Genomic DNA, 22,045 nt, shown 5'->3' with positions numbered 1-22,045 from the left:
CTTTCATGTTATTTTATATGTTTCTCTTTTTAATATGCTTTTTCCTCTTCTCCGTTTTTCTCTTCCTCTCTTTTCTATTGTATCCGTTTCCCTATTCCTCTCTCTTTCTTCTGTTGTTTCTTTGTTTCTATCTTCCTCTCTCTTTTCTGTTATTCGTCTCTGTTTGTCTCGTCCTATCTCTTTTCTTGATGGCTCAGTGGTAGCGTTGCCGCCTTGTAATCAAGGGGTCCTGGGTTCGATTCCCGGCGGAGGCACATAGTAGTTAGGATCCCACTTTAAACTGTAGGTCCAGTACCGATTAGCCTTACTGTGCATAAAGTGGACTTAAATCAGCAATTCAATCAATCAATCAATCAGTCTTTCTTTTCTGTTATTTTTCTCTGTTACTCTATTCCTCTCTCTTTCAATTTGTCTCTCTCTCTTTAGCTCTATATCTCTCTTTTCTCTTTATCTATTCTTCTATCTTTTCTGTTATTATTCTCTGTTTCTCCCCTTAATATTCTTCTCCACTTCCCCACTCACTCTCACTCACGCACGATATGTACACTCAATCATTCACGTGCTCTTACTTTGTGGTGCAAACGTTGTTCTGACGGCAGATAACCTGATGAAAAAAAAAGGTTTATCAGAATACCGATTTTTGTTTGAATATTAGACCTCAATTAAAAGGTACTGCAAGCTATAATGGGTTATGGAAAAGGTGATATTTTGAGCATAGAAATCACATAACATGATTGGATTTAATATATTTCTCTAGTTCATGCACGATCACCATCCATTTCTCTAATATTAACGTTTTCTTTTTCAAAATTTTGCTAAGGTGTATTCACATTCCAGAGCATATCCTTCATTATACATGCAGGATCCCAGGACTATCAACATGAACCCACCCCTCCTACAGAAAGGTGATGTAACAATTTCTGTTATAATTACTTCGCGGATTAATAGGCACTTAAAACTTGTAACATAGGTAACATCCACGAAAATAGGAACTTACAGGGGCGCTATAAAATTAGAAACTTGGAACTGCATTTACTGTGTGACCGCGAAATGTTAATTGGACACTAATTAAACACTTGCATATTCAAAAGTAATTGGTTGTAAATTTGACAGAAAAATGTTATCTTTGTATTTCATGTATATTCCTATGTATATAGGCATAGTTTTAACAAATTGGTATTTTGCTCCACAAAATTATATTCATATGTCCCTCGACACAAAGTGAACACATCATCTCCAAAGTGGCCGAAATCAAGAATGTGTGGGTCCCTAACCCCCTTTCCTTAAATGTGCCTTCATGGCACGATGCTATATGCACGGGGAACTTTACCTTTGCTGTCGAAACAGATATTCGCCCCTTGCAGCTGGATCTGTATCAATTACTGCAAAGCCTTTACTTAACTCTCTCAGGTAGTAGTATATTGTAACGGCAACATTGTACTAAACCTTCAATAATATGTATATTTCGAATGTACGGATATACAGTACAACTTTCCAAAGGAATTTTCAACTTTGTATTCATCTGTTTGAACTGAAATGTGCAAGAAGTCATCTTGATGAACTACTCAATTCCCTTTGCCAATTGGGAAGCTTTGCAGAGTTAATGCTTTACTTTTATTTATATAACTTATCAATGTTCCGTTTTCATAGAACAAATATACACAGGTTTAGATACTTATGGAATCTCCTTCGTGTAAAACTGCTATCTCATGTGTTGCTGAATGTAAAAAGTGGATCAAGAGAGTAATGAAGATGAACACTCCAGGGGCGTTCAAATCTGTTGACAAGTTCAGACATGATAGAAAATATCCACACCGAACCCGTCGTAAAAGGAATTTGTGCGGAATGAATGCTGCGTTTGTTCAGGTTAGACACGTGAATGTTTTCGAATGGATGTTTCATCTGAGTGGTTTGAGCTTTTTAAGCGTAGCATTAGAGGAAGGCTCTTATTTCCATCCATTCCGAAATCTCAAGAAATGGCAAGCAGGACAAAAAAAACAACATTTCTGGAAACAATGAAGTGGTGTACTCATATGTTGTGGACCAATATATTGCAGATGTTGACGAATTGTACAATGGCATTCGAACAAAGTGTGTCTGGTTGAAAATGTTTAAAAGTAAATAAATGTATGTCAAATCAACTCTCATTCTCTTTTCCCTTTACTGTACATAGTAAACTACCCTCGTATATCCAGATTATTCTAGTATACACCTTCCTTATTCTATATATTTTTGAGGGGGTTAAAATTACTTTTTCTGCGCACGTTCAATGTGCCAGAAACGTACATAAGTTTTCAGTTTATTTTCAAACATCAAGAAGTACGCTCTATATTCCCGAAGGTAAACACTTTTACTTTCACCGTAACGAAAACTTTGTCGAGTTCGGCCCTCGTGATGTTACATTTGGCAGTCTTTCTCGTTCTCCTGACGTTTCGCTCCCCAGTGAACTCTCCATCCAGCATTTTTATCTGTTAGGCTTTGTTTCTCTAAACGGCTTTCGGCTTTCCCAAAACATCTCTGTACGTGACAAGAAGTCGGTTGGAGATTCGTCGCGTGGATCTAGGCCTTTCTTTCGTCACGACCGCCACAGGAAATTGGCAATTCCTGAAGAGAGGGCGAGGAACGACGAAGATTTGGCAGAAGATACGACAAGCGAACAGGCTCCTTGGGAAAAGAGCTAGCAGTCGATTGAAAACCGAATTGTAACACCTTCGTGCTTCCACAATTGACCGTGCAGATGACGGGATGGTGCATCGTGTAAAGGTTGATTACTGATTTAAAGTTGCAATATAAACCATTTTAACTCGCACCGATTGTAGTCTATTTTTGTCAATAGCCAACAGATGGTAGGAGAGTGGTTTAAATATGGTCATTGTACTTTTCAGTCTACTGGAAGAAATAAAATTGCAGTCATTCAGCCAAGAAATTAGATCAGTTATTCTTGCCTTAATAAAAAGTAACTGAGAGGTGCTGTTTCAGGGTTGAGAAATTAACTCACGTAATTTAAAACCATTCAGGTATTCAATTGCGCAAAATCTCAAACACTACGAAATTTTAGTCTGCTTTTTTAATTAGAAACTCGGTTATGTCGAGAAATAATTACAAATTCGCTTTGACAGAAAACTTCAGAGGAGTAGGGAATTACTACTTAAAAAATTATCTTGATTGGGATAAAAAATAAATATATTTTCTCTACAATGGGCATCGTGCAGACAAAAATATTCATTTCATTCAGACAGATATGTATGAATAGTACAGAGTTTCGTATTAATTTCGTTACTCGCGTCTCTGCGTGCCCAGAAGAATTCTAAACGGGGTTGACAGGATTATAATTTACACATATGTGTATGTAGAGAAAGGGAGAGGCCAATTTATATTATTATTATGTCAGCATTATTTGAAAACATTCATAATATATATTATAAATTAGGAAGTGCATCTTCCAGTGCTGAAGTAATTTTCTTGTATCTCTGAAACAGACCATGCACATGTGTTAAAACATGGCAGATAAATGAAGAAACAGATATATTTTATATCAAGCGTTATGACCATGAATGATGTCTCGAAAAACTGAGATTCTGAAGAAATATGTTGGGTGGACAGAAAATTGTTCAATTCGAGGCGCATGTAGTGATTTGCAAAATCTGTAAAGGTGTTATACAGTAATACTATCTCCATCACTTTCAGGGCAATACGAAGTTTTTCTTACTGTGAATGCGAGGCGGTACGATTTTGCAGTTAAAGTTTTGTTGCTTCAGTGAATTTAAATTTTAAAATCGTTTGCGTGGCAACACAGTCAAGGAGCTGTTCTGCTCCATCTGATTTTGAGTTTTTGTTCTTTCAAGTGCACTTTATGCATAGAAAGGTTAATCGGAACTGGACCTACAGCTTAAAGTTGGATCCCAAACTCTATGTGCATCTACCGGGTTATGCTCAATATGTAGACAACAATGAAGAGATATTCTATTTAAATATTATGATGTTCTACAAATGTAGAAAGCACGCTAATTATTCATTTGAATTTTTTTGAATTTAAAATTTTGGGAGCGGCAGCACTTAGGCTATTCTGCTCCCGTCACATTATACGGGGGCCAGCCCCTTACCATTACAAATAACAACTCTAACGTTGGATAACTAAAAAATTTAAAACGTTCTGACTTCTGTCAAAAGCTGAGGCTGTAAAGGTTCACTCAGCACACACAAGGACAAAAGAACAGGACAACACAACACCAACACTCGTTGGTCTTCAGTCCAGGGTGTACCAACGTGGAAGCGAGGTTGACATTTGGGTGTACTACGTGGAAGGTCACCCCTTACAGCTAATTATTCATGTTTTATTTTAGAACTACGCCACATCCAAAAATTTAGAAGTTGTTTCACACACCAAAAATTATCCTCTCGGCACACCTTTGCTTTGTGCCATGTTTACCTTCATGCCTCTATAGCAACCAGAGAAAAATGGACTTCCTGAGGGAGTTCTCACACCAAGGCTAGACTGGCCATCTTGGACACCAGGAAAAGTCCCTGTGGGCCATTTGAACATGGTGCCATGCCTCCGTCGCGGTGCCAAAAGATGTGTAGACTACACACCCTTGACCAAGAACGGCCTATTATATACATCTCGTCCATTAATCCACTCTCGATTGGCAAAAATATCAAGTTTACATTTTATTGTTCATTGATGCCCGCACAGAGTCACACATTTTTGTTGGTTACAAAAGAGAGGTAAACATAGAAAGTCGACGATTATTTTACACCTTTTCTACACTATAATTGAGTCCTAAAATGCATGAGAAAACAGCGAAGGGTGATTCAGTGGCATAAATAATACTTCCCAATATAAAACAGTTTTTTTTTATATATATAAAGCCCATTCCAATTGCTCTATTATCTGTAGGCAAGTTGCGTATTTTACTTCAAACGCCTTTGGCCTACTGAGTCAGATCCTGTCTTTCACCTGTGATGACGCGACCGGTATAACTGATCACACGGATTCCAATCATCTTTTTGGTCAATCCCCACACTTCCTGTTCTCATGTCAGGGTAAAATGCTTTCGTTGTTAGGTTATTCTCTTGGCACAGATCACTACAATTTTTGCCTGGCGTCAGAAGACGAAGGGTTAGGCTTGATCTGGTGTATTGTTTCCGTGCGAACAGTGAGACCCTGACACGACACACGTAACATGTCTTGCATTTGACAACGAACCTCGAGAAGCCCATACAAGCAGTCTCTTGCATCAAAGTGGAGGAGTACGCCACAAGTATCTGGCATGCCAAGTGTCACACCTTCATACGAACGCTCCAGCAGACTAAACGCGGTCATGAAATTAGGCGGGTGGGATGAGTTCGCGCTGTTGCCACGTCAGAACACAACCCCGTGTGTTCGGAGGTTTAAGAGAATGAAAGATCTCGTTGTAGAGTTGGTCTTTGTAATCCATGTGATACAAACTGACAGTATTTACTCGACAGGTCAGGAATGACAAAAGTACCCCGGAGAGAGGTCGGTCTGACGCTCGAACTAGGCAACGCAGCTCAGTTGACGTTGCCACACAGTGCGCGGGAACCAGCGATGTTTGCCCAGCTCTCACTTTGCTTTTCCCATATGTGGTACAGTGGGATCCATGAGTATTACCTTGCAAATTGTTCATCACCATGTTCGTGTACTTTATTTGATCCAATAAGAGCTTCAAGACTTAAAATAAAACTCAAAACAAGCTGTTGACAACTTCTGCACCAGGATACATAAAAATCCATCGCTTAAAAACACATAGGATGTAAGAGAAAAATTAATGAAAATAGTCATGGCCAATTTGCAAGGTAATACTCATGGATCCCACTGTACCAGCGCAATTCTGCGCAGCCGCCTAATTTCAATGACTTGCGTTTAATTCATAAGGATAGTGGTCTGCCAAACGGATCCGAATCCGAAAAATCCGGATCCGAGAGTTTTGGATCTGGATCTGGATCCGAAAGTTTCGGAACTGGATCCGGATCCGAAAGTTTCGGAACTGGATCCGGATCCGAAAGTTTCGGAACTTGATCCAGTTCCGAAATTTTCGGATCCGGATCCGGATCCGAGAGTTTCGTATCTCAATCCCATTATAATATTACGACACCTTAAAAGGTATTATGATCTTCGATTACAAAGAAATTTTTCATTTGTTAGTCCTACAATAATTTTTTTCAAGTGTTGTTCCTAAAATACTTTGCTACGCATCGGCTAACACACTCGTGCACAAAAACAATCTTACTTCTTTAACATAAAATGTCAGAGGTGATTTTGTAAATGCCATTGAAACGAATATGTATTCATTCGAATGTATTGGAAATGGAAACACACATAAATGTGAGACATTCCATTCCAGGATGAAACCTTTAACACATTTAACAAGATAGAAATGTTATACAAAAATTATACAAATGTTCTACAGTTACAGTTTTACAAATTAAAATAAAACATTATAATATATGCAGTGTTATATAATTACAAAGTGTAAGACTAACAAGGGAGGTTATCTAAGTGTCCCCCTCCGATTTCCATGAAACTTGGCAGGTGTATAGTGGGGCCCAAAGGAAGAAATACGTGTTTTTTTTTTGTTTCAGCTGAAAAACGGTTTTACGCGGCAAAACCCACTCAAATGTCAAGATGAGGACAAATTGAAGCGGGGATCTGACCCCTATGTTCCCCCTCCGATTTCCATGAAACTTGGCAGATGTATAGTGGGGCCCAAAGGAAGAAATACGTGTTTTTTTTTTTTGTTTCAGCTAAAAAAATGGTTTTACGCGGCAAAACCCACTCAAATGTCAAGATGAGGACAAATTGAAGTGGGGATCTGACCCCTGTGTTCCCCCTCCGATTTCCATGAAACTTGGCAGGTGTGTGTATAAACGGGCCCAAAGTAAGAAATACGTGTTTTTTTTTGTTTCGGCCAAAAAACTGCTTTAGGGGGCAACCCCCCTCAAATGTCAAGATGAGGACAAATTTAAGTGGGGATTTCACCCCTGTGTCCCCCTCCGATTTAAATGAAACTTGGCAGATTTATAGAGGGGCCAAAAGGAAGAAATACGTGTTTTTTTTTTTTTTGTTTCGGCTAAAAATCTGTTCTAGGGGGCAACCTCCCCTCATATGTCAAGATGAGGACAAATTGAAGTGGGGATCTGACCCCTGTGATCCCCTCCGATTTCCACGAAACTTGGCAGGTGTATAGAGGGGCCAAAAGGAAGAAATACGTGTTTTTCTGTTTCAGCTAAAAATTGTTTTAGGGGGCAAAATCCCCTCAAATGTCAAGATGAGGACAAATTGAAGTAAGGATCTAACGCCTGTGTCCCCATTCGATTTTCATGAAACTTCGCAGGTGTAAAGAGGGGCCCAAAGGAAGAAATACGTGTTTTTTTTGTTTCGGCTAAAAAAATGTTTTAAGGGGCAAAACCCGCCTCAAATTTCAATATGAGGACAAATTGACGTGGGGATCATCTGACCCCTGTGTTCCCCTCCGATTTCCATGAAATTTGGCAGGTGTATAGAGAGGCCCTATGCCCCCTGTTTCTTTCTATGCCATATTTACGTGGTTTCGGGGTCAGATCCCCACTTCAATTTTTCCTCATCTTGACATTTGAGGGGGGGGTCCCCCCTAAAACCGTTTTTTAGCTGAAACACAAAAACACGTACTTCTTCCTTTGGGCCCCTCCATACACCTGCCAAATTTCATGTAAATCGGAGTGGCACACAGGGGTCATATCTCCGCGTCAATTTGTCTTCATTTTGACCTTTGAGGGGGGTTTTACCCCCCAAAACAGTTTTTTTTTTTTTTTTAGCTGAAACACAAAAACACGTATTTCTTCCTTTGGGCCCCTCCATACACCTGCCAAGTTTAATGGAAATCGGAGGGGGACACTTAGACCTCCCTTGTAAGTGTATTAATTAATTACAAATCGCGCACGCGCAAACACACACTATATATATGTGTGTATGTATGTATATTATACACCGTGTGAGGCACCTAAAAGTACCAACTGAAATAGCGAAGAAACCAGAAACAGTAGCGATGTGAGGTTTGCGGGAAACAATAATATCAAATGGGGCTCGTAAATCGGAGGTATGGGGTGGGTCGAAAAATATCGACAAATGGGGCATCTGGAGCAAAGTCATATTTATTTTAAATGGAACGATATACAATAACATGCATAATATAAAAGAGCACACGCAGAGAAACACAACGCCGTTGGTCTCATGCATCTACTGCACATAGGAACGAAGATATGGCCATGTGAAAATATGTAAACTAACTAACAAGTGGTCCACTTGACCGTCAGTACCACGGCATGTACAAGTATGAGATGTCGGAAGCCATTGGACAAGATGAAGACAGAACGTGTTAAAGGAAGAAAATATACAGTAGCCATCGTCAGCACCATGTATTTGAAAGTGTTACAGCATAATGAAAATGACCATGACAGTATGTCGAAGAACCACTGCGTAAGAAGCGAAAACCTGTCAAAGTGTGTGTTCAAAGTGGTGGCCGTCAGCTGCGATACAGGCAACGAGGCGCCCACGCAAAGATCGTTGCACAGAATGTAGCATCTCGTAGGGAATGTCCCTACAGGCCGCAGTAATGCGGTGTCGCATATCCTCTGGAGTTGTTGGCACATCCCGGTAGACAATATCCTTCAGCTTTCCCAACAGGAAAAAGTCTAACGGGGGGGGGGGGGGGGCAAATCTGGGGAACGAGCCGGCCATTTGACAGGCCCTCCACGTCCAATCCAACGATTTAGAAATGTATTTTCCACACATGCTGTAGCGCGTCTTGCACTGTGAGCTGGGCACCCGTCATGTTGGTACCACATTTCCCTCCTTGTCTGAAGTGGTATGTCCTCCAATAGTACAGGCAGTTCATGTTGTAAAAACTGTATGTATCGGTCAGCATTCAGTGTCCCTTGTATAAAAAAAGGGCGAATGTGATGTTCACCCACTATACCACACCACACGTTCACACTCCATGGGCGCTGGCGTTCCACTTGGCGAAGCCAATGTGGATTTGTCACCGACCAATAGTGCATGTTCCTTAGGTTGACATTTCCATGATTGGTAAAAGTTGCCTCGTCAGTGAAGAGGATACGTGACAAATCAGGTGTGTCGTGTCGTAACATCCATGTGCAAAACCGAACACGGTCCACAAAATCATTCCCGTGAAGTTCCTGATGGAGGGAGATATGATATGGGTGAAACTTGTGTGTGTGCAGAATGCGCAATACACTTCGCTGACTCATCCCAGCATCCCTGGCAATTTCACGGGAGCTAACGTGCGGATACACAACAACAGCGGCGAGAACATTTGTTGCACCTGCCTCACCTGTAGTTGGCTTGTTCCACACACGTGCTCGTGGTGTTACACTTCCGGTGTCTCTTAATATAATAAATAACTTACCAAACAGACGTCGAGATGGCTGTCGTCTGTCCGGATATCTCTCTGCGTACACACGGTAGGCTTCTGAGGCATTCTTTCGGCATTCCCCATAAATCAGGATCATGTCCGCTTTTTCTATGTTTGTGAACACCATAATCTTCGCTCTTACCACTACGACTGCTTGCTATGAACTAACACGATCTCGTGGACCTGCTATCAAAACTTGATCTGCGTAAAGGCAGTTCTGTCAGGCACCTGAGAAGTCTTACATGCCGTGGTACTGACGGTCAAGTGGGCCACTTGTTAGTTTGTTTACATATTTTCACATGGCCATATCTTCGTTCCTATGTGCAGTAGATGCATGAGATCAACGGCGGTGTGTCTCTCTGCGTGTGCTCTTTTATATTATGCATGTTATTGTATATCGTTCCATTTAAAAAAATATGACTTTGCTCCAGATGCCCCCATTTGTCGATATTTTTCGACCCACCCCATACCTCCGATTTACGAGCCCCATTTGATATTATTGTTTCCCGCAAACCTCACATCGCTACTGTTTCTGGTTTCTTCGCTATTTCAGGTGGTACTTTTAGGTGCCTCACGCGGTATATATATATATATTAGCAGGTAACAATATGTTATAAACACATTCTTACTTTCCAAAGAAGCGCATGTGGGATGGCAAAACGGATCCGGATCCGGATCCGAAAGTTTTGGATCCGGAATCGAAAATACCGGATCCGGATCTGAAAATTAGGATTTCGGATCCGCTAGGATCCGGATCTGGCCATCCCTAGTCTGTTCCCTGCATTTGGATTGTACATTTAATGCATTCTTACATTATAGTATCTGTGCACAAGGCTGTCTTGATTTAAATTTATTTATATGGCTTTATTCCTGTTAATTTATGACTAAAATTCATTGATCTGTTCTCTAGAATTTAGCATTCAGTCAACTAGGACAATCAGCGTCATCTGTTGATTTAGTTTTTAATAACGTGGCCTTTGAAAAATAATAGACGAGGAGGCATCCATTGCATATGAAATATGAACAGCACATGAGAGCACGCACACACTAAAGCGTGCGAACACACACGCAGGCGTGCGTAATGCTGCGTGGGAGGGAATAACGTAGGCGGAACCGCGTGCCGCAATCCAACAGAGCTGGGGACTCGGAAGCTCTCTGGTCAGGATCAGATAAGTAAAACCTGATTATATAACCCGTCAGCCATGCACGCTTGCTATCAAGCAGCGATTACAAGCCATCAAGACCACTTCCATGTGATTAACGAAGTGTCAGATTACGCACAATGCTTAGGGACTTAGACGAAGGAATGGTACCGTACTGAGACGAGAAAGACTTGACAGTGTCTCGGCCTTAAAGGTAAGTTCGGTCTCGCTTGATTTCATTTTTGTTATTTGGCGTCGCTTTCCTGTCACTTTCGGCTAATCGCGACGATGAGGGATGATAAATGATGGAATTGTGACGGAACTCTCACAATGAACACACATGCCCAGGGCAGGATTCGAATCCGGTACCCCTGGCGCGCTGTGCTAGCCACTCCGTCAAAGATGTCGGCCTAAAAGTCTCCAGTCTGCAAATATATACAACAATCAACACACCCAGCATGCCTCTGCACATTCCGGGTGGCCAGAATTAAAGTTACCCAACTCAGAACCCTCTGTTTGAGGCATCGTAGAACTCTGAAATTTGGTGAATCCACTATGCAGACCATGGGGAAGAGGAAGGCGATAAAGAAAATAGTTCAATTTTCCGCCACCAGGTTGAAATATGGCGCTGTACTGCCATGATGGGTTGTAATAATGACGTAAACTGCTCCAATTGGTTATGGATTTGCCTTTTCCTTGCAATCTTGAAATAAACGAGAGATTATTTTCTCGCAACTTCCAGCCACTAACAAATGTATTTCTAATTAACATCTCAGCTAAATGACTTAACGTGAGTGCTGATCAAAAGTTCGGAAGTGATCACCATGCCATTAAACAAGAACGAACGTGCATTGCTGGTGAAGTTGTTTTATCAGAACGGTAGTACGTAATAGTGCAGCTGCACAGCTAGATTATCGTCATGCGAAAGGACTTCGAAAGGGGGCCATGACGACGCATGATTTAAGAAAGATGAAGAAATTTGAAGAGACTGCAGATCTGGGTGTTGCAACAGGAAGGAGCCGCCGGCCGATTGCAGAAGAAGTTGCCACCGAAGTGGCTGTTGTTCCCGATGTTCTGCGACTAGTGCGCGAGCTTACGTAATTATTACAACCAATCATGAAAGTACAGCGCCACCAACTGTTATTTTATCGCCATCCTCTTCCCCATGGTCTGCATAGTGGATTCACCAAATTTCAGAGTTCTACGATGCCTCAAACAGCCTACAGAGGACTCTGAGTTGGGTAACTGTAATTCTGGACACTCGGTACTTACACAGCTTTTCTGTTTGACAACTCATGTAGAAGGTACGAGCCCTCGAAAAATTGTATTTTTATATGGAATATATGTACAGTCTCCTGCAAAACAAAAGGGCTCCTAGATTCTGAAATAGTTGCTTCCCTGTAAGGCGTTACGTGGGTTTCCTAACTCCACGGCTGGGGTAGTAGTTTCCATTGAGACTTTGCTAATAAAATCCACTTATCCCCGTAAAGATAGGCAACACACATAACGCCTTGCAAGGAAGAGAGTGTTTTAGGATTTAGGTGTCCTATATTTATTGCAGGTGACTATACCGGGAGAGCTCATGGCTGTAACAATCCCATTGACTTTCAGAAGTGTGAAGTGTCCATGATAGCTGAACCATGCAATAGAGTTCACAATTACCACTACAGGCACTGGCGTACGTAGGAGTTAGCTGATGGGCTACACCACCTTCCGAAATTTTGAGAAAATCAAAATTTTCAATCAGTAAAGAACTTGTATAAAAAGAAAGTTGTTAATGCAAACCCCAGCATAAAATGACCCCCGATTATCATTTTCGTCTTCGAGTACAATTTTAATAGAGCGAAATTGGCCTCCCGGCTGCGCAGTTGTTGCGTCTTCGCTTTGTAATCAAGGAGTCTCGGGTTCGATACCTGCTGGAGGCACATACTGATTCGGATCTCATTTTAAACTGTAGGTCCAGTCCCGATTAGCCTTTCTGTGCATAAGTGGCCTTAAAACACGAAATCAATCAATAATAGAGTAAAAAGCTCCAAATGCATGAAATATTTTTTTAAAATATTCTCTCCCCCTGGAACAAAGTTATGGACTACCCACCACTACAATTCCCACCCATCCCGAACAAAACCTGCGTATGCCAGGACTGTGATTACAATAAGAAACGACTTATTTTGAATTTTAATTTGAATTAAAATATTTTGGGTGCGTCAGCACTGAGGCTATTTTGCACCCGTCACGCTATACGGGGTCCAGCCCCTTATCATAACAAAAATAAAAGCGTGTCTAAAAACTAAAATTTCTCTACCTTGGTTAAAAGCTGAGGCTGAAAAAAGAGCCAGTCGCCCAAGCCTCGTTAGTGTGCAGTCAAGGGAAGTGAGGTTGACTATTGGGTGCACTACGTAGAAGGAGCAAGCAACGACTTATGTATGTATAATTATTCATTGTAATATATAATTAAGTTGATGTCTGTTCGGTATGTCTGTAGAGGTCGTCTAGTAAACTAAATTTTGTTTAAATGAACTTTTCAAATTATCATTTTAAAGCAGTGGTTATCAATGAGAGCAGCGAAACTTCCGAGACCTTGTGATATTGCCGGTAAAGATATTTGAAATAATCTCCCAAAATTGAAAAACGAACAAAACAAATATATTCAAGAGCTTAAACATGTTTATTTTGCAGATAATTTATTGGCTTGCAAGAAAGGATTCGATTTGATTTTGATTTGATTTAGTTTATTTTACTTCGCGTTTTGTGCCTCTTGGCTAATTTGCGAAGATGGGGATGAGTGATGAAAGGATGAAATTGATGAATGGACATTCACAAACAACGAAGCCCGACCGGGATTCGAACCCGGGACCCTTGGCGTCGCAGCGCGATGTGCAAACCACTCGGCCACAGGGTCGGGCTAGGAAAGGATTCGAGGTTTCTTACATGCAAGTTCATTCGTGGCGAACTCGTTGAGCTTAGTGAAAATACTCCATCGTTACGGAGCTCTGCTTCTGAAGAAATGTCATAAATCCGCCCGAAAATAGTATCACTTAACAATGGAATCACGGGTATTTATTTTTCGGCGTCTTCTCTGTATTTATAACTGATCACTTGTGTTTTTACAGGCGTAGTTGCTCCGTATAATACTGTTGTTTATTTTTCCCCATGACAAAAATAAGCTAAAATACTTCTTATTTTGGTTCGGTATTACAATAATTCATTTGGTTGCTTACAAGATTATTATTGGACTACTATTAGACCATACTAGTTCGAATCAGTGTTCACATTCACTTTTTCCCTGTCTTTGTCTTTCTCTTTTTTTTATCTATTTATTTCTCGGTTTCTTTGATCCATCTATCCCTTACTCTTTCTACTTGTTTCTCTCTACTTTTTCTTTTCTCTCCTTTATCTTCATTTGGTTTGTCTGTTAATTCATTCCATTCGTTATTTTTTCTATGAATTTTCCTTAATGTTGTATTTTTTTATTGTTTCCTCTCTTATTTATGTGTTTTAGTCTTCTTGTCTCTAAATTTCTCTCTCTTTGCAACCCTCTCTCTGTTTCTTTCTTAGGTATTAATTTATCTCTCTCTCTCTCTCTCATGCATTCATCAATTTGTGTTTTTCTCTCTCTCTCTCTCTCTCTGGCGTATTCATTCATGCATCTCCTCTTTCTCACATATTCATCAATGCCTCTATCAATCTCTCTTCCATCCTCCTTTCTCCCCTCTTTTTCATTATTTTCTTTCTCTCACTCTCTCTCTCTCTCGCATTCATCCTTCTGACTCTCCCTCCCTATCATCCTTCACCATATCTTTTCATCCATCCATCTCTCCCTCTCTTCTCATTCTTCTCTCTCTCGCGCATGCATCCATCTCTTTCACTTTCATCCCTCTCTCTCTCTCCGCTCTCCGACCCCAAAGCAAAGAGTTCAATTAGTCCAATGAGAGAAACGCCCATAACCTTACTCTCTTGATCATTACGCGAACATATTTTATTTTACAATGCGCAAATCGCCCTCTTCCGTGAAAATACGTGGCACAATTCTTTTCATTATACAGGTGATACCGGGACAAACCGAAACCTTAAATTTTATTTTCATAGCGAGCAGCTTCAACAAAGAAAATTGAATTTTCAATAGCACCAGCTTCTTTTGTTTGCTCTCACAACAATGGACAAGAGTGCTTACGTCAATGAATCCACAACAATGGGATTCAGGTTTAAACAGCCATGTTTGCTGAACAAAGAAAAAGTCGCGGCACAGACATACAAAAGTTAACGGTCATACACATGCATAAGCTCGTCGGTTTTTCAAATCCACATTTCAATGGAATTTTACAGCTCACATGTCACTGTGGGATTTGAATTGAAGTAAATTTTTGTTGCGTGGTTTTAAGTAACTCTTTCATAGTTTTATGCGCAACATGAAAGAGATGGATCCAATAGAGTTAAAGTACTCATGCGCCCTACAGAAGCTGATTTTATAAAAAAGCATTAAACCTAGAAATTATTTTTACCGGTATTTTGTTCCCATGTTTAGAATACAAGAAGTTTGAGAACTCACAACTGAATGCATGCAGGATTAGTATGTTACCTCTCTTCGAAAGGGGGAAAAATGTGTATTAACACAAAACAGTGCATTTTTTTCCTCTTTCCCAGGTAAACATTACACGCGTCGGCAGCTAAGCGTTCGCTTCAGTCGAACCAGTTCTTTGTTTAGTGCCTGAACCTACGTTTATTTTACTCACTGCAACCGGGAAACGAAAATGTCCAGATTTTTGTTAGCATATATTCAGGCATGTTCTTCATTGTTATAAAAATCATTAACTTAATTTTAAATTGCTAGTTTAACCCTGTTTAACCCTAGACGACCACTAACACGTTACATTTTTACGAGAATATGCTGTTTTGAACAAAGCATGTTGTTTTTTTTCGTCACCCTTCCATGTGCCTTCTTAACTTTCTTAGAGAGAGTCTATGCCGAGCTGCCGTCCAGATGGTTCGCACTTGTCGCGCACTGGAGGGTAAGGGGGGGCTCTAAAATTTTACGAGAGGTTAGTGACTACATATGTTTTACTCGTACAATCTATGGGGGGTTTGTTAGTGCTGTGAATCCAGGCTTCAGACTAAATCAACAAAAATAACGTTAAATAAACAAAATCAGTCAAACAATAAATCATGGTTGTGGAGGTCATAGTGCCGATAGAAATAAAATAAATACTTTAAAAAGCAAATTACATTTGGAAGAAATTTATTTTAATTGTAATTAAATTTAAAATCATATTTATAATTATGAAAATATTTTCTTTTCGTATATTATAGAGCATTGTTTTCACCTTTAGTATTGCAAAGAAAAACTTTTATTTGCAAAATATTTTTTTAATCGACTGGTGCAATAGGACCTAAATTTTGCATTTCCGAGACTGTCTTAAATAACAATAATTGTAGACAAAAGTATAAAGGTAAATGAGAAACTAACGAAATTATACTTTTAGGCTTGAAATACTATATAGGAGTGAGATAAATATTCAGTTTTGAAAATTATGAACGGTTTTGTCGAAACAAGGAAAATAAAGTGCAGTGATAAAATTTACGAGGGGGTTAGTGAACACGTTTCTCCCAGTAAGGGTTAGTGTTCTAGGGTTAAACGTTCGACGAAATGTGCTGAAATAAATTTGTAGTTTACTAGTATAATTGGAAATTCCACAATATTTTTGATCCTTCACTTGGATGTGGCTTCTGACAAATACTACATTTTACTTCTCAAATGCATTAGGTTAGTCTACCATCAACGGCCTAAGCACTGAAGATTTAGAGGGAATCTCTAAGAACTTGGTTGGCAACGGGAATTCCCCTAGCAGACCTGAAATTTCCATTACAACGGCCCTTTGTTTCAAACGATAGCTAGCTGCTTAGCAAGAACATTTGGGAGTGTCCAGCCAGGGCTGCCCATCCTCCAAGGCCAATGGCGTGTCCCCCTCTATAGTAATACGATGATAGTTATCTCGCTTATTAGTATTATTGTTGTTGTTGTTGTTGTTGTTATCATTGTGTTTTGTTATTCTCCGAATTGTAATTTCAGAATTGAATGTCTGTTGACACTTTTCAGACGCAGTTTGAAATATTTGGCTGAACTCTTCATCTAAAAATCTGCCGAAGTCTCTGAAGCAGTTTCGTGACGTCCCTTGGCTAAGAAAGAGTAGAAGCTAAATTGTGATGAGGACTCTAAATACTTTGATAACTGTACAGTAAAACTGAGAAACTTTTCACATATAAAGAGTACAATTAAGAAAATCCCCTTTTTCAACTGCGGCTACATCACTTGCTTGGGATGGTTCACTCGGACAGCTCCGTTTAACTGACAAGGTTGAAGAAATTTAACAAAAACATGAAGTGAATCATATTTTTCTATTATTCGAGTTTCAGACATTGACAGTTTTTTTTTAATGTCTTGTACATAATGCAATGCATTTGTTTTTAGTATTTCATATCTGCATATATTATTAAAAAAAATAGCTTCAGTTAAAAAAAAGAAAAAAATAGTGGATGTTATTTACATAATCCACAAAGAAATAAAGGAATTTTTGGTATGTCCGGACCCCCTGGACCCACCCCCTGGATACGCCCTTGGTTGCCCTGTATTAGAAAATGTCACAGTATCATATTAACACGAATAATTATCAATGATTTTCCAACAAAAATAAGTTCACAGTTCATAAAACAGAATAAAACAGAATAAAATTGAAGTCTCGTTGTTCTTACTGATGTCTTAAATAGAGTATAGAGCTTATTAATGCACGTTAATATATAAAAACTGGCCTTGCATTCCAGTTCAGTGTGTCTTGTGTTGGCAAAGGTGAAAATAGCAACCCTACGTGTTCAACAACAACTGACAAAGATGTTTTGTTGAAGGAAAGTGTAGAGTGGACGAGCATCCAGCTCCAAATATATGTTCAAATTGCGGATGGCCACGTTCCTTCACTTTATTAAAGTTTGTCTCGAATTCCAAGAAGCACGAAGCCACTACCAGTGCAGTTGGAGGATAGATTTCCCATGGTCTCTGACTTTCCAAGACTCAATTTATGTCGCAAGTCCCATAATTCCCTTGTGCAAAACACTGACTAGTCGTTTCTTTCCACTGTAACGTTTATTTCTCCAGCGGGCTTGAATTGTAAGATGTTGCCGTATTGAGTCGTCAAAATTTTACAGTCATCCATAAATCTTGAAATATGGTTTTTCATTTTCTACATGTTGAATTGTAGGAAAATCAGAAAGGAGGCTCCTGCTCCATGTTGGAAAGAGAGTATTTTGATCAGGACAGACACGGAGCCCTGTAAAGTTGGAACCGGACTTTGAGACCCGTAACTATCTCATAGCCAGAAGTTTTCAACTAGTTTTGTATCTTATTGATTTAATGTATCTTTACCTTTTTAACGTGTTGTGTATGTTGTGCTGTGCAGGTCCCTACACAACCTTGCACTTTTAACGTTTCTTAAGGGGATTTTTACACATCTTTTTTTTTTCAGGTAAATATTTTATGCAAGTGGATTTTTCATCGTATACTTTTAAGGCTACAAAGCGTACACGGTAAAACCACCATTGTACCTACGCCAATTTTGGAGGAACATGTATGACATGAGGGTATATAATCTCCAAATCATCTTATACAGTGCGTTTTTCTGTCGAGTCGCCGCGGAACGGCGGCTAGCTCGGGGGGAGGTAAGATCGCATCTGCCGGCATTTAGACCCACAGCTGTACGTTGTTGACCTTGACACTGAACGCGTCAGTGCTTCAGTATCCGGATGTTACTGTTTCACACAGAGACAGTGTTCGAATACTTGTGAACAAATTTAGGTAATCAGGGTCTGTTCTTGATAAGAAGCAAAGGGTAAAACGGCGTGTGCTTAATGAGGAGAAAAGTTGAAGTACGATAAAAAATCTCTCCGGCGCCTTGCACAAGAAACAGACATTTTCATGACGTCTGCGTGGCGAGCTACCAAGCTTTCAATCCTGAAACCATACATTAGAAGTATTGAAAGAAAAGATCAGGAGGGGAAATTGATGAATTTTGTAAATGGAATTGATACGTGTTAGTAGAAATTTCCTTTAAAAATACCGTAAATATGTAGATGCAGGAGGACATCATTTCCAACACGTCGTGTAACAAGAAACGTGCTCACTTAAATTGTAACTGTCAATGTAATTATACGAGCAGGACGGAATATTTTTCGTTGGTACTGGAAGAGAAGGTGATCAACATGACTATCCAGTGTTTCCAGACTACTCGTTAAATTTTCGAACAGGAAATGTTCAGGACTTTCCAACATTTGTGAGAAATTACGGAATTTTAAAAATAAAATTAATACTCGAGTTTTCAGTTTAAATATTGTGCACGTACATTTGAAATATACCTGAACGAACCCGATGCTTCCTTGCCTCGTCAAGTGGAGAACCGATTTTACACACTCAAAAGAACCTAGAGCAATGAGTTGCATTACACGCTTGAAGAAAGTGACGCCAGAGCACACATCATTTTCCTGCTTTTATTCATGGTAAACATTCAAGAGTTTTTACTGAGGAACGGTTTTAAATAAAGATTTTGAAGATAGACTGTGGACAAATCAGAGCACGTGATATTGAAATCGACAATCGAAAAGAGCACAGGATGAAATTAATGTTTATTGTGTAATGTTTATTGTGTGGCGAATAGAGAACGACGCTTTAACTGAAGACACATTGTTTAAAGAAAGGGTGCCGTGCTGTTAGCAAATGTGCTCGTATCGAACACGTGCTCTCAGCGAACGCAGTTACGGAAGGATTTGCAGGTGCGTGCTGTTAGCGAACTCACAAACTTGTCCTGTTTTATTTGTCCTTGAATCTGGTCAGCATGCAAGTGTTGCCAGTGATAAGCCAACTTGCGTGGAGAAACACCTCATTGGCTGTTGCCTCTTGACCGAACCTAACTCACCCCTGATCATTCTTGAATCGGGTCTTCCTTGTCGCACAACAGTTTTTCTACTGGTGTTCTGACGTCAGACGAGGAATGCATGCAAGGTTAGATTAGGCATGTTAGGTGAGGTTCCATTAGCAAAAATACAATAAAAATTTATTATTTAGGCTAAGAGAACTCAACATAGCTAGCCTAACCTAACAACGTAGACATATAGCCTAAAATTAAAAAGCTTTCCCTCGCGACGTCAGAACACAAGGTTGCTCAAGTGTTGTGCGATAAGTGAGACCCTTCTTCAATCGACTGTGAAACCAGCAAGATGAGTGAAATAGGATTAAAAATATATAGCTAACAAAAACGTTCATGTAGTTAACATAAATTGTTGAGGATCCTTCATTTAGCTAATTTCAAACACAAAATGATTATAAGGTATCACTGGCAACACTTGCATCTTGACCAATTTCAAGGACAAACAAGACAGGGCAAGTTTGTGTGTTCGCTAACCGCGGTGTTCGCTTCGAGCACGGAATCAAAGAAAGGAAAAGTGAAGTGGTGGAACATTCTTGTTGTTATTTACCTAATAACGATTATAGTCAGGATTATACTCAGTCGTGCCATAAGGTTCTGATACAAAGTGATCGCCTGTCTGCTGGCACTGCAGACCCAGCACGATCTAGTGGCAAGATAGTAAAATACAAATAGAAACATAGCTGTTGCCTGTTCAAGCTTGGTGTAGTCAGTAAGAGCTACGAAAGTGTGTAAAATGGACTGGACATCAAACAGAAGCGTACAGCAGTGGTTGCCTTGTACAGTCACGGACACTTCTGGGTTGTAACGATAGCATTTGTTTTCAATAGAATCATTACAACCCAGAAGACACCCGCTGAGATTTTCAAGGACCTAAAATATGAGCATTAACATATTATTTGTTTATCGCACGATCAAAAGCTTTGCTGAGACTAATGGAATTGCTGACCGTGTTAGAAGTGGTCGTCCGCTTTCAGTTCGAACACCAGCTCTCATCTAGGCCGAAATGGAGCGAATTTGACGGAGTCCCTGTCGCAACAAGTCTCTCCTTGCAAACCAGATGATTGTGTCGACAAGAACAATGTGCCGCATCATTAACGAAGACCTTAGACTCAATGGTTATCGACGAACAACTAGGCATTTCCTCACAGCAGACCTAAAGCGTAAGCGACAGCGGAAAGCAAAGGCACTCTTGCGCCGGCATGGTGGAAACGGCCACAGAAGAATTCTGTATACGGACGAGAAAATTTCTGACGTAGAGAAATCCTATAACCGCCAGAATGATCGTGCGTATGCTCGAAGTGCTCAAGAAGCTAAGCAGAAGAAGAAATGTGTGCAGCGTTCCCATCATCCTGCGTCCATCATGGTGTGGTGGGGCGTTAGCTTTGAAGGAATCACAAAGCTGCACTTTTGCGAGAAAGGGGTTAAAACCACTGCACAAGTGTATCAATATACCAACTTAGAGCCTGTGGTGAAGCTCCTCAATTGGACGTCTCAACAAGACTGGGCGCTGGCACTATGGTCTGTGTTGGAAGGCAAGGTCTGTCAAAAGCGTCGTCCTCATTTGGATAGTCTGAAACGGACGGTGACGAAAGCAGCCGCTGAAATTCCGATGAGGGTGATCCGTGCCATAATAGATGCATGGCCAGAGAGACTTGGGGCTTGTGTCAAGGCAAAAGGTGGCTATTTCGATTGAATGTCGTATTACTGTAGGCTACATCTGAGAGTCACAATAAAGCTCTTTGACATTTCAGTTGTCAACCTACGTGTACTGTGTTTTATTATTTTTATTTATACTCCCTGGCATGTGTATCAGAACTTATGGCACAACTAGGTACAACAAAGAACTGTATTAGGTTAATAGAATTATAGGTTGGGCCAATCCGTTGTTTACTCGTAATGACGAAACGACGGTAAGAGGTGAATTTATCCATGAAATGAATTCCAAATCTATGCGCTAGTGTTGCACTATGCACATAGGAAACCATGCCAGAAACTGAACACACGAAATCGAGTACACAAATGAGCATTTCCACCCATTTACATTTTGTGGCTTCAGACAAATTGAAAATAAATATAAATAGATACTTATTGTTATGCGGGATAGAATATTTTTGATCGGAACGGGAATTTTTATTAAATCCCGACATTCGGGACGGGAAATATTCGCAATTTCTCGACTAGTCGGGAAATCTCAAACTCTCATTTTCACCTTAAGTGATTTTCTTTGCATTTCTGGAATGAAAACTAATAATTTCCGATAAGTTCCAGACACTTGCAATGTAGAAAATGTCAAGAATTAATACCGTTTTAAAATTACCATTCGGTATTTTCCGACTGCTCGGGATCCAGAAATTTAGGGAAGTCATTTGCTCAAGTCGTGATAGGGACGGAATTTTTCTTTCCTATCCCGGTCCCGACTTTCCGAGATACCGCACACCACTTGTTATTATTATTTATTTTAGTTCAGCACAAGATACATCTTCCAAGTACGTTGAACATAATATAT

General features: G+C 40.1%; 1 protein-coding gene across 2 annotated transcripts in view; it reads right to left on the bottom strand.

The window, feature by feature from the left end:
- The window catches only part of LOC145987841 (zwei Ig domain protein zig-8-like), a 1,141,735-nt gene that overhangs the window by 543,565 nt on the left and 576,125 nt on the right, over positions 1 to 22,045 (bottom strand). The window lies entirely within an intron of this gene.

The sequence above is a fragment of the Lepisma saccharinum genome, chromosome 5 (assembly GCF_977018435.1).
Source record: "Lepisma saccharinum chromosome 5, izLepSacc3.1, whole genome shotgun sequence".
Lineage (NCBI taxonomy): Eukaryota > Metazoa > Arthropoda > Insecta > Zygentoma > Lepismatidae > Lepisma > Lepisma saccharinum.
This window is presented reverse-complemented; position numbering and strand designations above follow the sequence as displayed.